We start from the raw sequence: 17,175 nt of genomic DNA on the forward strand, positions 1-17,175 counted from the left end.
AGATTTTTTATAGAATTGCATTTTGTTTATTTTCATTGAAATAACAAAAGAAATTGAGATGCATGAAGTAATAAAATATTAGTTCTGATAGGGCACATAATTACTTCATGCAAAATTAAAATTTGAATATCTTTATTGTTAGCAGATATCATTATTTTAAAGGTTTGAATAGACTGTTGCAACTATGATGAACTGTTGGGAACTTGGTGGCTAATGCAGGGTACTATCACCAACCTTTTTCAGTAGGTTAATATCTGATCAAAAATCAATTCTTTGGAAAATAAGATTGGCAGCAGTGGGATTTGAACCCACACCTCCGAAGAGACTGGAGCCTAAATCCAGCGCCTTAAACCACTCGGCCATGCTACCACTGGCACACATGGAGTTCTTATCTCACAGATCTTTCATATAATTAAGATTGCTTCAAACTAAATGTTTAATTTTGTTTTAAAGCGACACTTGGAAAGAAGTGTCATGTTAAAAGTCTATGAAATGATAAACAATTCGCTAATACAAGATTTCAATGAAAGGTAAAAACATCCATGTTTTACTTGGTAATATTGATGAGAACTGATTTTTTAATTTTCTCAGTTAATTTTTGTTTGTTTTAACTGACATATTCAAAAATTGAGATGCTTGCTAGATGCATAATGTAGATCGCAGAGATATTCAAAGCCACTTTTTGAGAGCAACAATACATTTTAGATAGTTCTAAAAAAGGTTTGAGAAAACTATTAAAACCATGATAACTTGTTTTGAGCTACTGTATGTGACAGCTTATGGTGTGCTTCCACCAACCAAATTTAGCTTCTTTTATACCTTATCTACTTTAGGAATACACTTTGATATATATCACTGGATCTTCTCCTTGGAGAATAAATATGGCAGCAGTGGGATTTGATTCCAGCAGCTTGAACAGCTCTGTCATCCTACAACCTGCTGTACACTTTAAAATATTTTAGCTCTCATATCTGGAGTGTCATTCAAAACTTTACCCAAAGTCAGGAAAAGCTGAGATAAAATGCAAAAGAAGCCAGGTACATTTAACAAGTAATGATTATATTTGTCTTCAGATTTCCTTCATTTAGTGCAACTGATGTATCCAAATAACTTTTAAGTATTATTCAAATGCCTAACATAGACAGCTGTGAGATTAAAATCCAGAGAGATAGGAAAGAAAGAGAAATCGGAATATAAATCCATCAATTTATACCAATGAGTCACGTTGCCAACATTTCCATCTCTAATTGTATGATAAGACCACTCAGTAATTAAATATTAGTTATGATATTACTTCTAATTAATTCATGCCAACTTAATTTTGGCTCATCTTTACTCTTAGCAGATAACATTTTTAAAACGTTTGGGAAGTCTCTTGTAACAATGATGAACTGTTGAGTAGCTATAGGAATCTTCCACCAACCAACTTCAGTTGGGTAATATCCTATCTAATGGAAAAAAAGAATAACTTTGCCATCAATAACTGCCCTACTCTTTGTATAATAAAGATGGCAGTAGTGAGATTTGCACCCACGCCTCCAAAGAGACTGGAGCCTTAATCCAGCGCCTTAGACTGCTCGGCCATGCTACCACATGTGCATGTTGTTAGGGTAGCTCACAGATCTAGAACATCAAAATAAAAGGGTTTTTTTGTTTTAAAGTATTATTTGAAAAGATGTCAGCAAAAGTTAAAAGAAAGTTCATTATTAAACATAAATCCGATGAGAAATTCAGATTTTTTATAGAATTGCATTTTGTTTATTTTCATTGAAATAACAAAAGAAATTGAGATGCATGAAGTAATAAAATATTAGTTCTGATAGGGCACATAATTACTTCATGCAAAATTAAAATTTGAATATCTTTATTGTTAGCAGATATCATTATTTTAAAGGTTTGAATAGACTGTTGCAACTATGATGAACTGTTGGGAACTTGGTGGCTAATGCAGGGTACTATTACCAACCTTTTTCAGTTGGTTAATATCTGATCTAAAATCAATTCTTTGGAAAATAAGATTGGCAGCAGTGGGATTTGTACCCTCACCTCCGAAGAGACTGGAGCCTAAATCCAGCGCCTTAGACCGCTCGGCCATGCTACCACTGGCACACATGGAGTTCTTATCTCACAGATCTTTCATATAATTAAGATTGCTGCAAATTAAATGTTTAATTTTGTTTTAAAGCGACACTTGGAAAGAAGTGTCATGTTAAAAGTCTATGAAATGAAAAACAATTCGCTAATACAAGATTTCAATGAAAGGTAAAAACATCCATGTTTTACTTGGTAATATTGATGAGAACTGATTTTTTAATTTTCTCAGTTAATTTTTGTTTGTTTTAACTGACATATTCAAAAATTGAGATGCTTGCTAGATGCATAATGTAGATCGCAGAGATATTCAAAGCCACTTTTTGAGAGCAACAATACATTTTAGATAGTTCTAAAAAAGGTTTGAGAAAACTATTAAAACCATGATAACTTGTTTTGAGCTACTGCATGTGACAGCTTATGGTGTGCTTCCACCAACCAAATTTAGCTTCTTTTATACCTTATCTACTTTGGGAATACACTTTGATATATATCACTGGATCTTCTCCTTGGAGAATAAATATGGCAGCAGTGGGATTTGATTCCAGCAGCTTGAATAGCTCTGTCATCCTACAACCTGCTTAACACTTTAAAATATTTTAGCTCTCATATCTGGAATGTCAATCAAAACTTTACCCAAAGTCAGGAAAAGCTGAGATAAAATGCAAAAGAAGCCAGGTACATTTAACAAGTAATGATTATATTTGTCTTCAATTTTCCTTCATTTAGTGCAACTGATGTATCCAAATAACTTTTAAGTATTATTCAAATGCCTAAAATAGACAGCTGTGAGATTAAAATCCAGAGAGATAGGAAAGATAGAGAAATCGGAATATAAATCCATCAATTTATACCAATGAGTCACGTTGCCAACATTCCATCTCTAATTGTATGATAAGACCACTCAGTAAATAAATATTAGTTATGATATTACTTCTAATTACTTCATGCCAACTTAATTTTGGCTCATCTTTACTCTTAGCAGATAACATTTTTAAAACATTTGGGAAGTCTCTTGTAACAATGATGAACTGTTGAGTAGCTATAGGAATCTTCCACCAACCAACTTCAGTTGGTAATATCCTATCTAATGGAAAAAAAGAATCACTTTGCCATCAATAACTGCCCTACTCTTTGTATAATAAAGATGGCAGTAGTGAGATTTGCACCCACACCTCCAAAGAGACTGTAGCCTTAATCCAGCGCCTTAGACTGCTCGGCCATGCTACCACATGTGCATGTTGTTAGGGTAGCTCACAGATCTAGAACATCAAAATAAAAGGGTTTTTTTGTATTAAAGTATTAATTGAAAAGATGTCAGCAAAAGTTAAAAGAAAGTTCATTATTAAACATAAATCCGATGAGAAATTCAGATTTTTTATAGAATTGCATTTTGTTTATTTTCATTGAAATAACAAAAGAAATTGAGATGCATGAAGTAATAAAATATTAGTTCTGATAGGGCACATAATTACTTCATGCAAAATTAAAATTTGAATATCTTTATTGTTAGCAGATATCATTATTTTAAAGGTTTGAATAGACTGTTGCAACTATGATGAACTGTTGGGAACTTGGTGGCTAATGCAGGGTACTATCACCAACCTTTTTCAGTTGGTTAATATCTGATCAAAAATCAATTCTTTGGAAAATAAGATTGGCAGCAGTGGGATTTGAACCCACACCTCCAAAGAGACTGGAGCCTACATCCAGCACCTTAGACAGCTCGGCCATGCTACCACTGGCACACATGGAGTTCTTATCTCACAGATCTTTCATTTAATTAAGATTGCTGCAAATTAAATGTTTAATTTTGCTTTAAAGCGACACTTGGAAAGAAGTGTCATGTTAAAAGTCTATGAAATGATAAACAATACGCTAATACAAGAATTCAATGAAAGGTAAAAACATCCTTGTTTTACTTGGTAATATTGATGAGAACTGATTTTTTAATTTTCTCAGTTACTTTTTGTTTGTTTTAACTGACATATTCAAAAATTGAGATGCTTGCTAGATGCATAATGTAGATCGCAGAGATATTCAAAGCCACTTTTTGAGAGCAACAATACAATTTAGATAGTTCTATAAAAGGTTTGAGAAAACTATTAAAACCATGATAACTTGTTTTGAGTTACTGCATGTGACAGCTTATGGTGTGCTTCCACCAACCAAATTTAGCTTCTTTTATACCTTATCTACTTTGGGAATACACTTTGATATATATCACTGGATCTTCTCCTTGGAGAATAAATATGGCAGCAGTGGGATTTGATTCCAGCAGCTTGAATAGCTCTGTCATCCTACAACCTGCTTAACACTTTAAAATATTTTAGCTCTCATATCTGGAATGTCAATCAAAACTTTACCCAAAGTCAGGAAAAGCTGAGATAAAATGCAAAAGAAGCCAGGTACATTTAACAAGTAATGATTATATTTGTCTTCAATTTTCCTTCATTTAGTGCAACTGATGTATCCAAATAACTTTTAAGTATTATTCAAATGCCTAAAATAGACAGCTGTGAGATTAAAATCCAGAGAGATAGGAAAGATAGAGAAATCGGAATATAAATCCATCAATTTATACCAATGAGTCACGTCGCCAACATTTCCATCTCTAATTGTATGATAAGACCACTCAGTAAATAAATATTAGTTATGATATTACTTCTAATTACTTCATGCCAACTTAATTTTGGCTCATCTTTACTCTTAGCAGATAACATTTTTAAAACGTTTGGGAAGTCTCTTGTAACAATGATGAACTGTTGAGTAGCTATAGGAATCTTCCACCAACCAACTTCAGTTGGGTAATATCCTATCTAATGGAAAAAAAGAATCACTTTTCCATCAATAACTGCCCTACTCTTTGTATAATAAAGATGGCAGTAGTGAGATTTGCACCCACACCTCCAAAGAGACGGGAGCCTTAATCCAGCACCTTAGACTGCTCGGCCATGCTACCACATGTGCATGTTGTTAGGGTAGCTCACAGATCTAGAACATCAAAATAAAAGGGTTTTTTTGTTTTAAAGTATTAATTGAAAAGATGTCAGCAAAAGTTAAAAGAAAGTTCATTATTAAACATAAATCCGATGAGAAATTCAGATTTTTTATAGAATTGCATTTTGTTTATTTTTATTGAAATAACAAAAGAAATTGAGATGCATGAAGTAATAAAATATTAGTTCTGATAGGGCACATAACTACTTCATGCAAAATTAAAATTTGAATATCTTTATTGTTAGCAGATATCATTATTTTAAAGGTTTGAATAGACTGTTGCAACTATGATGAACTGTTGGGAACTTGGTGGCTAATGCAGGGTACTATCACCAACCTTTTTCAGTTGGTTAATATCTGATCAAAAATCAATTCTTTGGAAAATAAGATTGGCAGCAGTGGGATTTGAACCCACACCTCTGAAGAGACTGGAGCCTACATCCAGCGCCTTAGACCGCTCGGCCATGCTACCACTGGCACACATGGAGTTCTTATCTCACAGATCTTTCATTTAATTAAGATTGCTGCAAATTTAATGTTTAATTTTGCTTTAAAGCGACACTTGGAAAGAAGTGTCATGTTAAAAGTCTATGAAATGATAAACAATACGCTAATACAAGAATTCAATGAAAGGTAAAAACATCCTTGTTTTACTTGGTAATATTGATGAGAACTGATTTTTTAATTTTCTCAGTTACTTTTTGTTTGTTTTAACTGACATATTCAAAAATTGAGATGCTTGCTAGATGCATAATGTAGATCGCAGAGATATTCAAAGCCACTTTTTGAGAGCAACATTACAATTTAGATAGTTCTAAAAAAGGTTTGAGAAAACTATTAAAACCATGATAACTTGTTTTGAGTTACTGCATGTGACAGCTTATGGTGTGCTTCCACCAACCAAATTTAGCTTCTTTTATACCTTATCTACTTTAGGAATACACTTTGATATATATCACTGGATCTTCTCCTTGGAGAATAAATATGGCAGCAGTGGGATTTGATTCCAGCAGCTTGAATAGCTCTGTCATCCTTCAACCTGCTGTACACTTTAAAATATTTTAACTCTCATATCTGGAATGTCATTCAAAACTTTACCCAAAGTCAGGAAAAGCTGAGATAAAATGTAAAAGAAGCCAGGTACATTTAACAAGTAATGATTATATTTGTCTTCAGATTTCCTTCATTTAGTGCAACTGATGTATCCAAATAACTTTGAAGTACTATTCAAATGCCTAAGATAGACAGCTGTGAGATTAAAATCCAGAAAGAAAGGAAAGATAGAGAAATCGGAATATAAATCCATCAATTTATACCAATGAGTCACGTTGCCAACATTTCCATCTCTAATTGTATGATAAGACCACTCAGTAAATAAATATTAGTTATGATATTACTTCTAATTAATTAATGCCAACTTAATTTTGGCTCATCTTTACTCTTAGCAGATAACATTTTTAAAACGTTTGGGAAGTCTCTTGTAACAATGATGAACTGTTGAGTAGCTATAGGAATCTTCCACCAACCAACTTCAGTTGGGTAATATCCTATCTAATGGAAAAAAAAGAATCACTTTGCCATCAATAACTGCCCTACTCTTTGTATGATAAAGATGGCAGTACTGAGATTTGCACCCACACCTCCAAAGAGACTGGAGCCTTAATCCAGCGCCTTAGACTGCTCGGCCATGCTACCACATGTGCATGTTGTTAGGGTAGCTCACAGATCTAGAACATCAAAATAAAAGGGTTTTTTGTTTTAAAGTATTAATTGAAAAGATGTCAGCAAAAGTTAAAAGAAAGTTCATTATTAAACATAAATCCGATGAGAAATTCAGATTTTTTATAGAATTGTATTTTGTTTATTTTCATTGAAATAACAAAAGAAATTGAGATGCATGAAGTAATAAAATATTAGTTCTGATAGGGCACATAATTACTTCATGCAAAATTAAAATTTGAATATCTTTATTGTTAGCAGATATCATTATTTTAAAGGTTTGAATAGACTGTTGCAACTATGATGAACTGTTGGGAACTTGGTGGCTAATGCAGGGTACTATCACCAACCTTTTTCAGTTGGTTAATATCTGACCAAAAATCAATTCTTTGGAAAATAAGATTGGCAGCAGTGGGATTTGAACCCACGCCTCCGAAGAGACTGGAGCCTAAATCCAGCGCCTTAAACCACTCGGCCATGCTACCACTGGCACACATGGAGTTCTTATCTCACAGATCTTTCATATAATTAAGATTGCTTCAAACTAAATGTTTAATTTTGTTTTAAAGCGACACTTGGAAAGAAGTGTCATGTTAAAAGTCTATGAAATTATAAACAATTCGCTAATACAAGATTTCAATGAAAGGTAAAAACATCCATGTTTTACTTGGTAATATTGATGAGAAATGATTTTTTAATTTTCTCGGTTAATTTTTGTTTGTTTTAACTGACATATTCAAAAATTGAGATGCTTGCTAGATGCATAATGTAGATCGCAGAGATATTCAAAGCCACTTTTTGAGAGCAACAATACATTTTAGATAGTTCTAAAAAAGGTTTGAGAAAACTATTAAAACCATGATAACTTGTTTTGAGCTACTGCATGTGACAGCTTATGGTGTGCTTCCACCAACCAAATTTAGCTTCTTTTATACCTTATCTACTTTAGGAATACACTTTGATATATATCACTGGATCTTCTCCTTGGAGAATAAATATGGCAGCAGTGGGATTTGATTCCAGCAGCTTGAATAGCTCTGTCATCCTACAACCTGCTGTACACTTTAAAATATTTTAACTCTCATATCTGGAATGTCATTCAAAACTTTACAAAAAGTCAGGAAAAGCTGAGATAAAATGTAAAAGAAGCCAGGTACATTTAACAAGTATTGATTATATTTGTCTTCAATTTTCCTTCATTTAGTGCAACTGATTTATCCAAATAACTTTAAAGTATTATTCAAATGCCTAAGATAGACAGCTGTGAGATTAAAATCCAGAAAGATAGAGAAATCGGAATATAAATCCATCAATTTATACCAATGAGTCACGTTGCCAACATTTCCATCTCTAATTGTATGATAAGACCACTCAGTAATTAAATATTAGTTATGATATTACTTCTAATTAATTCATGCCAACTTAATTTTGGCTCATCTTTACTCTTAGCAGAAAACATTTTTAAAACGTTTGGGAAGTCTCTTGTAACAATGATGAACTGTTGAGTAGCTATAGGAATCTTCCACCAGCCAACTTCAGCTGGGTAATATCCTATCTAATGGAAAAAAAGAATAACTTTGCCATCAATAACTGCCCTACTCTTTGTATAATAAAGATGGCAGTAGTGAGATTTGCACCCACGCCTCCAAAGAGACTGGAGCCTTAATCCAGCGCCTTAAACCGCTCGGCCATGCTACCACTGGCACACATGGAGTTCTTATCTCACAGATCTTTCATATAATTAAGATTGCTTCAAACTAAATGTTTAATTTTGTTTTAAAGCGACACTTGGAAAGAAGTGTCATGTTAAAAGTCTGTGAAATGATAAACAATTCGCTAATACAAGATTTCAATGAAAGGTAAAAACATCCATGTTTTACTTGGTAATATTGATGAGAAATGATTTTTTAATTTTCTCGGTTAATTTTTGTTTGTTTTAACTGACATATTCAAAAATTGAGATGCTTGCTAGATGCATAATGTAGATCGCAGAGATATTCAAAGCCACTTTTTGAGAGCAACAATACATTTTAGATAGTTCTAAAAAAGGTTTGAGAAAACTATTAAAACCATGATAACTTGTTTTGAGCTACTGCATGTGACAGCTTATGGTGTGCTTCCATCAACCAAATTTAGCTTCTTTTATACCTTATCTACTTTAGGAATACACTTTGATATATATCACTGGATCTTCTCCTTGGAGAATAAATATGGCAGCAGTGGGATTTGATTCCAGCAGCTTGAATAGCTCTGTCATCCTACAACCTGCTGTACACTTTAAAATATTTTAACTCTCATATCTGGAATATCATTCAAAACTTTACAAAAAGTCAGGAAAAGCTGAGATAAAATGTAAAAGAAGCCAGGTACATTTAACAAGTATTGATTATATTTGTCTTCAATTTTCCTTCATTTAGTGCAACTGATGTATCCAAATAACTTTTAAGTATTATTCAAATGCCTAAGATAGACAGCTGTGAGATTAAAATCCAGAAAGATAGGAAAGATAGAGAAAGCGGAATATAAATCCATCAATTTATCCCAATGAGTCACGTTGCCAACATTTCCATCTCTAATTGTATGATAAGACCACTCAGTAATTAAATATTAGTTATGATATTACTTCTAATTACTTCATGCCAACTTAATTTTGGCTCATCTTTACTCTTAGCAGATAACATTTTTAAAACGTTTTGGAAGTCTCTTTTAACAATGATGAACTGTTGAGAAGCTATCGGAATCTTCCACCAACCAACTTCAGCTGGATAATATCCTATCTAATGGAAAAAAAGAATAACTTTGCCATCAATAACTGCCCTACTCTTTGTATAATAAAGATGGCAGTAGTGAGATTTGCACCCATGCCTCCAAAGAGACTGGAGCCTTAATCCAGCGCCTTAGACTGCTCGGCCATGCTACCACATGTGCATGTTGTTAGGGTAGCTCACAGATCTAGAACATCAAAATAAAAGGGTTTTTTTGTTTTAAAGTATTAATTGAAAAGATGTCAGCAAAGGTTAAAAGAAAGTTCATTATTAAACATAAATCCGATGAGAAATTCAGATTTTTTATAGAATTGCATTTTGTTTATTTTCATTGAAATAACAAAAGAAATTGAGATGCATGAAGTAATAAAATATTAGTTCTGATAGGGCACATAATTACTTCATGCAAAATTAAAATTTGAATATCTTTATTGTTAGCAGATATCATTATTTTAAAGGTTTGAATAGACTGTTGCAACTATGATGAACTGTTGGGAACTTGGTGGCTAATGCAGGGTACTATCACCAACCTTTTTCAGTTGGTTAATATCTGATCTAAAATCAATTCTTTGGAAAATAAGATTGGCAGCAGTGGAATTTGTACCCACGCCTCCGAAGAGACTGGAGCCTAAATCCAGCGCCTTAGACCGCTCGGCCATGCTACCACTGGCACACATGGAGTTCTTATCTCACAGATCTTTCATATAATTAAGATTGCTGCAAATTAAATGTTTAATTTTGTTTTAAAGCGACACTTGGAAAGAAGTGTCATGTTAAAAGTCTATGAAATGAAAAACAATTCGCTAATACAAGATTTCAATGAAAGGTAAAAACATCCATGTTTTACTTGGTAATATTGCTGAGAACTGATTTTTTAATTTTCTCAGTTACTTTTTGTTTGTTTTAACTGACATATTCAAAAATTGAGATGCTTGCTAGATGCATAATGTATATCGCAGAGATATTCAAAGCCACTTTTTGAGAGCAACAATACATTTTAGATAGTTCTAAAAAAGGTTTGAGAAAACTATTAAAACCAAGATAACTTGTTTTGAGCTACTGCATGTGACAGCTTATGGTGTGCTTCCATCAACCAAATTTAGCTTCTTTTATACCTTATCTACTTTAGGAATACACTTTGATATATATCACTGGATCTTCTCCTTGGAGAATAAATATGGCAGCAGTGGGATTTGATTCCAGCAGCTTGAATAGCTCTGTCATCCTACAACCTGCTGTACACTTTAAAATATTTTAACTCTCATATCTGGAATATCATTCAAAACTTTACAAAAAGTCAGGAAAAGCTGAGATAAAATGTAAAAGAAGCCAGGTACATTTAACAAGTATTGATTATATTTGTCTTCAATTTTCCTTCATTTAGTGCAACTGATGTATCCAAATAACTTTTAAGTATTATTCAAATGCCTAAGATAGACAGCTGTGAGATTAAAATCCAGAAAGATAGGAAAGATAGAGAAAGCGGAATATAAATCCATCAATTTATCCCAATGAGTCACGTTGCCAACATTTCCATCTCTAATTGTATGATAAGACCACTCAGTAATTAAATATTAGTTATGATATTACTTCTAATTACTTCATGCCAACTTAATTTTGGCTCATCTTTACTCTTAGCAGATAACATTTTTAAAACGTTTTGGAAGTCTCTTTTAACAATGATGAACTGTTGAGAAGCTATAGGAATCTTCCACCAACCAACTTCAGCTGGATAATATCCTATCTAATGGAAAAAAAGAATAACTTTGCCATCAATAACTGCCCTACTCTTTGTATAATAAAGATGGCAGTAGTGAGATTTGCACCCATGCCTCCAAAGAGACTGGAGCCTTAATCCAGCGCCTTAGACTGCTCGGCCATGCTACCACATGTGCATGTTGTTAGGGTAGCTCACAGATCTAGAACATCAAAATAAAAGGGTTTTTTTGTTTTAAAGTATTAATTGAAAAGATGTCAGCAAAGGTTAAAAGAAAGTTCATTATTAAACATAAATCCGATGAGAAATTCAGATTTTTTATAGAATTGCATTTTGTTTATTTTCATTGAAATAACAAAAGAAATTGAGATGCATGAAGTAATAAAATATTAGTTCTGATAGGGCACATAATTACTTCATGCAAAATTAAAATTTGAATATCTTTATTGTTAGCAGATATCATTATTTTAAAGGTTTGAATAGACTGTTGCAACTATGATGAACTGTTGGGAACTTGGTGGCTAATGCAGGGTACTATCACCAACCTTTTTCAGTTGGTTAATATCTGATCTAAAATCAATTCTTTGGAAAATAAGATTGGCAGCAGTGGAATTTGTACCCACGCCTCCGAAGAGACTGGAGCCTAAATCCAGCGCCTTAGACCGCTCGGCCATGCTACCACTGGCACACATGGAGTTCTTATCTCACAGATCTTTCATATAATTAAGATTGCTGCAAATTAAATGTTTAATTTTGTTTTAAAGCGACACTTGGAAAGAAGTGTCATGTTAAAAGTCTATGAAATGAAAAACAATTCGCTAATACAAGATTTCAATGAAAGGTAAAAACATCCATGTTTTACTTGGTAATATTGATGAGAACTGATTTTTTAATTTTCTCAGTTACTTTTTGTTTGTTTTAACTGACATATTCAAAAATTGAGATGCTTGCTAGATGCATAATGTATATCGCAGAGATATTCAAAGCCACTTTTTGAGAGCAACAATACATTTTAGATAGTTCTAAAAAAGGTTTGAGAAAACTATTAAAACCAAGATAACTTGGTTTGAGCTACTGCATGTGACAGCTTATGGTGTGCTTCCACCAACCAAATTTAGCTTCTTTTATACCTTATCTACTTTGGGAATACACTTTGATATATATCACTGGATCTTCTCCTTGGAGAATAAATATGGCAGCAGTGGGATTTGATTCCAGCAGCTTGAATAGCTCTGTCATCCTATAACCTGCTTAACACTTTAAAATATTTTAGCTCTCATAACTGGAATGTCAATCAAAACTTTACCCAAAGTCAGGAAAAGCTGAGATAAAATGCAAAAGAAGCCAGGTACATTTAACAAGTAATGATTATATTTGTCTTCAATTTTCCTTCATTTAGTGCAACTGATGTATCCAAATAACTTTTAAGTATTATTCAAATGCCTAAAATAGACAGCTGTGAGATTAAAATCCAGAGAGATAGGAAAGATAGAGAAATCGGAATATAAATCCATCAATTTATACCAATGAGTCACGTTGCCAACATTTCCATCTCTAATTGTATGATAAGACCACTCAGTAAATAAATATTAGTTATGATATTACTTCTAATTACTTCATGCCAACTTAATTTTGGCTCATCTTTACTCTTAGCAGATAACATTTTTAAAACGTTTGGGAAGTCTCTTGTAACAATGATGAACTGTTGAGTAGCTATAGGAATCTTCCACCAACCAACTTCAGTTGGGTAATATCCTATCTAATGGAAAAAAAGAATCACTTTGCCATCAATAACTGCCCTACTCTTTGTATAATAAAGATGGCAGTAGTGAGATTTGCACCCACACCTCCAAAGAGACTGGAGCCTTAATCCAGCGCCTTAGACTGCTCGGCCATGCTACCACATGTGCATGTTGTTAGGGTAGCTCACAGATCTAGAACATCAAAATAAAAGTTTTTTTTTGTTTTAAAGTATTAATTGAAAAGATGTCAGCAAAAGTTAAAAGAAAGTTCATTATTAAACATAAATCCGATGAGAAATTCAGATTTTTTATAGAATTGCATTTTGTTTATTTTCATTGAAATAACAAAAGAAATTGAGATGCATGAAGTAATAAAATATTAGTTCTGATAGGGCACATAATTACTTCATGCAAAATTAAAATTTGAATATCTTTATTGTTAGCAGATATCATTATTTTAAAGGTTTGAATAGAGTGTTGCAACTATGATGCACTGTTGGGAACTTGGTGGCTAATGCAGGGTACTATCACCAACCTTTTTCAGTTGGTTAATATCTGATCAAAAATCAATTCTTTGGAAAATAAGACTGGCAGCAGTGGGATTTGAACCCACACCTCCGAAGAGACTGGAGCCTAAATCCAGCGCCTTAGACTGCTCAGCCATGCTACCACTGGCACACATGGAGTTCTTATCTCACAGATCTTTCATTTAATTAAGATTGCTGCAAATTAAATGTTTAATTTTGCTTTAAAGCGACACTTGGAAAGAAGTGTCATGTTAAAAGTCTATGAAATGATAAACAATATGCTAATACAAGAATTCAATGAAAGGTAAAAACATCCTTGTTTTACTTGGTAATATTGATGAGAAATGATTTTTTAATTTTCTCAGTTACTTTTTGTTTGTTTTAACTGACATATTCAAAAATTGAGATGCTTGCTAGATGCATAATGTAGATCGCAGAGATATTCAAAACCACTTTTTGAGAGCAACAATACAATTTAGATAGTTCTAAAAAAGGTTTGAGAAAACTATTAAAACCATGATAACTTGTTTTGAGTTACTGCATGTGACAGCTTATGGTGTGCTTCCACCAACCAAATTTAGCTTCTTTTATACCTTATCTACTTTAGGAATACACTTTGATATATATCACTGGATCTTCTCCTTGGAGAATAAATATGGCAGCAGTGGGATTTGATTCCAGCAGCTTGAATAGCTCTGTCATCCTACAACCTGCTGTACACTTTAAAATATTTTAACTCTCATATCTGGAATGTCATTCAAAACTTTACCCAAAGTCAGGAAAAGCTGAGATAAAATGTAAAAGAAGCCAGGTACATTTAGCAAGTAATGATTATATTTGTCTTCAGATTTCCTTCATTTAGTGCAACTGATGTATCCAAATAACTTTGAAGTACTATTCAAATGCCTAAGATAGACAGCTGTGAGATTAAAATCCAGAAAGATAGGAAAGATAGAGAAATCGGAATATAAATCCATCAATTTATACCAATGAGTCACGTTGCCAACATTTCCATCTCTAATTGTATGATAAGACCACTCAGTAAATAAATATTAGTTATGATATTACTTCTAATTACTTCATGCCAACTTAATTTTGGCTCATCTTTACTCTTAGCAGATAACATTTTTAAAACGTTTGGGAAGTCTCTTGTAACAATGATGAACTGTTGAGTAGCTATAGGAATCTTCCACCAACCAACTTCAGTTGGGTAATATCCTATCTAATGGAAAAAAAGAATCACTTTGCCATCAATAACTGCCCTACTCTTTGTATAATAAAGATGGCAGTAGTGAGATTTGCACCCACACCTCCAAAGAGACTGGAGCCTTAATCCAGCGCCTTAGACTGCTCGGCCATGCTACCACATGTGCATGTTGTTAGGGTAGCTCACAGATCTAGAACATCAAAATAAAAGGGTTTTTTTGTTTTAAAATATTAATTGAAAAGATGTCAGCAAAAGTTAAAAGAAAGTTCATTATTAAACATAAATCCGATGAGAAATTCAGATTTTTTATAGAATTGCATTTTGTTTATTTTCATTGAAATAACAAAAGAAATTGAGATGCATGAAGTAATAAAATATTAGTTCTGATAGGGCACATAATTACTTCATGCAAAATTAAAATTTGAATATCTTTATTGTTAGCAGATATCATTATTTTAAAGGTTTGAATAGACTGTTGCAACTATGATGAACTGTTGGGAACTTGGTGGCTAATGCAGGGTACTATCACCAACCTTTTTCAGTTGGTTAATATCTGATCAAAAATCAATTCTTTGGAAAATAAGATTGGCAGCAGTGGGATTTGAACCCACGCCTCCGAAGAGACTGGAGCCTAAATCCAGCGCCTTAAACCGCTCGGCCATGCTACCACTGGCACATATGGAGTTCTTATCTCACAGATCTTTCATATAATTAAGATTGCTTCAAATTAAATGTTTAATTTTGTTTTAAAGCGACACTTGGAAAGAAGTGTCATGTTAAAAGTCTATGAAATGATAAACAATTCGCTAATACAAGATTTCAATGAAGGGTAAAAACATCCATGTTTTACTTGGTAATATTGATGAGAACTGATTTTTTAATTTTCTCAGTTACTTTTTGTTTGTTTTAACTGACATATTCAAAAATTGAGATGCTTGCTAGATGCATAATGTAGATCGCAGAGATATTCAAAGCCACTTTTTGAGAGCAACAATACATTTTAGATAGTTCTAAAAAAGGTTTGAGAAAACTATTAAAACCATGATAACTTGTTTTGAGCTACTGCATGTGACAGCTTATGGTGTGCTTCCACCAACCAAATTTAGCTTCTTTTATACCTTATCTACTTTAGGAATACACTTTGATATATATCACTGGATCTTCTCCTTGGAGAATAAATATGGCAGCAGTGGGATTTGATTCCAGCAGCTTGAATAGCTCTGTCATCCTACAACCTGCTGTACACTTTAAAATATTTTAACTCTCATATCTGGAAAGTCATTCAAAACTTTACCCAAAGTCAGGAAAAGCTGAGATAAAATGTAAAAGAAGCCAGGTACATTTAACAAGTAATGATTATATTTGTCTTCAGATTTCCTTCATTTAGTGCAACTGATGTATCCAAATAACTTTGAAGTACTATTCAAATGCCTAAGAGAGACAGCTGTGAGATTAAAATCCAGAAAGATAGGAAAGATAGAGAAATCGGAATATAAATCCATCAATTTATACCAATGAGTCACGTTGCCAACATTTCCATCTCTAATTGTATGATAAGACCACTCAGTAAATAAATATTAGTTATGATATTACTTCTAATTACTTCATGCCAACTTAATTTTGGCTCATCTTTACTCTTAGCAGATAACATTATTAAAACGTTTGGGATGTCTCTTGTAACAATGATGAACTGTTGAGTAGCTATAGGAATCTTCCACCAACCAACTTCAGTTGGGTAATATCCTATCTAAGGGAAAAAAAGAATCACTTTGCCATCAATAACTGCCCTACTCTTTGTATAATAAAGATGGCAGTACTGAGATTTGCACCCACACCTCCAAAGAGACTGGAGCCTTAATCCAGCGCCTTAGACTGCTCGGCCATGCTACCACATGTGCATGTTGTTAGGGTAGCTCACAGATCTAGAACATCAAAATAAAAGGGTTTTTTTGTTTTAAAGTATTAATTGAAAAGATGTCAGCAAAAGTTAAAAGAAAGTTCATTATTAAACATAAATCCGATGAGAAATTCAGATTTTTTATAGAATTGCATTTTGTTTATTTTCATTGAATTAACAAAAGAAATTGAGATGCATGAAGTAATAAAATATTAGTTCTGATAGGGCACATAATTACTTCATGCAAAATTAAAATTTGAATATCTTTATTGTTAGCAGATATCATTATTTTAAAGGTTTGAATAAACTGTTGCAACTATGATGAACTGTTGGGAACTTGGTGGCTAATGCAGGGTACTATCACCAACCTTTTTCAGTTGGTTAATATCTGATCAAAAATCAATTCTTTGGAAAATAAGATTGGCAGCAGTGGGATTTGAACCCACGCCTCCGAAGAGACTGGAGCCTAAATCCAGCGCCTTAAACCGCTCGGCCATGCTACCACTGGCA

At 33.1% G+C, this 17,175-nt stretch overlaps 8 non-coding genes across 8 annotated transcripts; all 8 read right to left on the minus strand.

Moving 5' to 3' along the window:
• Window positions 1–287: 287 nt before the first annotated feature.
• TRNAL-UAG (transfer RNA leucine (anticodon UAG)) lies at window positions 288–369 on the minus strand. The gene has a single exon. It is a non-coding gene; the product is annotated as a tRNA-Leu (tRNA).
• A 5,112-nt stretch (window positions 370–5,481) lies between these two features.
• On the minus strand, window positions 5,482–5,563 carry TRNAL-UAG (transfer RNA leucine (anticodon UAG)). Its single transcript has one exon. It is a non-coding gene; the product is annotated as a tRNA-Leu (tRNA).
• A 1,650-nt stretch (window positions 5,564–7,213) lies between these two features.
• TRNAL-UAG (transfer RNA leucine (anticodon UAG)) lies at window positions 7,214–7,295 on the minus strand. The gene has a single exon. It is a non-coding gene; the product is annotated as a tRNA-Leu (tRNA).
• A 2,863-nt stretch (window positions 7,296–10,158) lies between these two features.
• TRNAL-UAG (transfer RNA leucine (anticodon UAG)) lies at window positions 10,159–10,240 on the minus strand. Its single transcript has one exon. It is a non-coding gene; the product is annotated as a tRNA-Leu (tRNA).
• A 1,650-nt stretch (window positions 10,241–11,890) lies between these two features.
• TRNAL-UAG (transfer RNA leucine (anticodon UAG)) lies at window positions 11,891–11,972 on the minus strand. The gene has a single exon. It is a non-coding gene; the product is annotated as a tRNA-Leu (tRNA).
• Window positions 11,973–13,622: 1,650 nt separating this feature from the next.
• TRNAL-UAG (transfer RNA leucine (anticodon UAG)) lies at window positions 13,623–13,704 on the minus strand. The gene has a single exon. It is a non-coding gene; the product is annotated as a tRNA-Leu (tRNA).
• A 1,650-nt stretch (window positions 13,705–15,354) lies between these two features.
• TRNAL-UAG (transfer RNA leucine (anticodon UAG)) lies at window positions 15,355–15,436 on the minus strand. The gene has a single exon. It is a non-coding gene; the product is annotated as a tRNA-Leu (tRNA).
• A 1,650-nt stretch (window positions 15,437–17,086) lies between these two features.
• TRNAL-UAG (transfer RNA leucine (anticodon UAG)) lies at window positions 17,087–17,168 on the minus strand. Its single transcript has one exon. It is a non-coding gene; the product is annotated as a tRNA-Leu (tRNA).
• Between the last annotated feature and the right edge of the window lie 7 nt (window positions 17,169–17,175).

The sequence above is a fragment of the Taudactylus pleione genome, unplaced genomic scaffold, assembly GCF_031769625.1.
Source record: "Taudactylus pleione unplaced genomic scaffold, aTauple2 ptg000016l, whole genome shotgun sequence".
Lineage (NCBI taxonomy): Eukaryota > Metazoa > Chordata > Amphibia > Anura > Myobatrachidae > Taudactylus > Taudactylus pleione.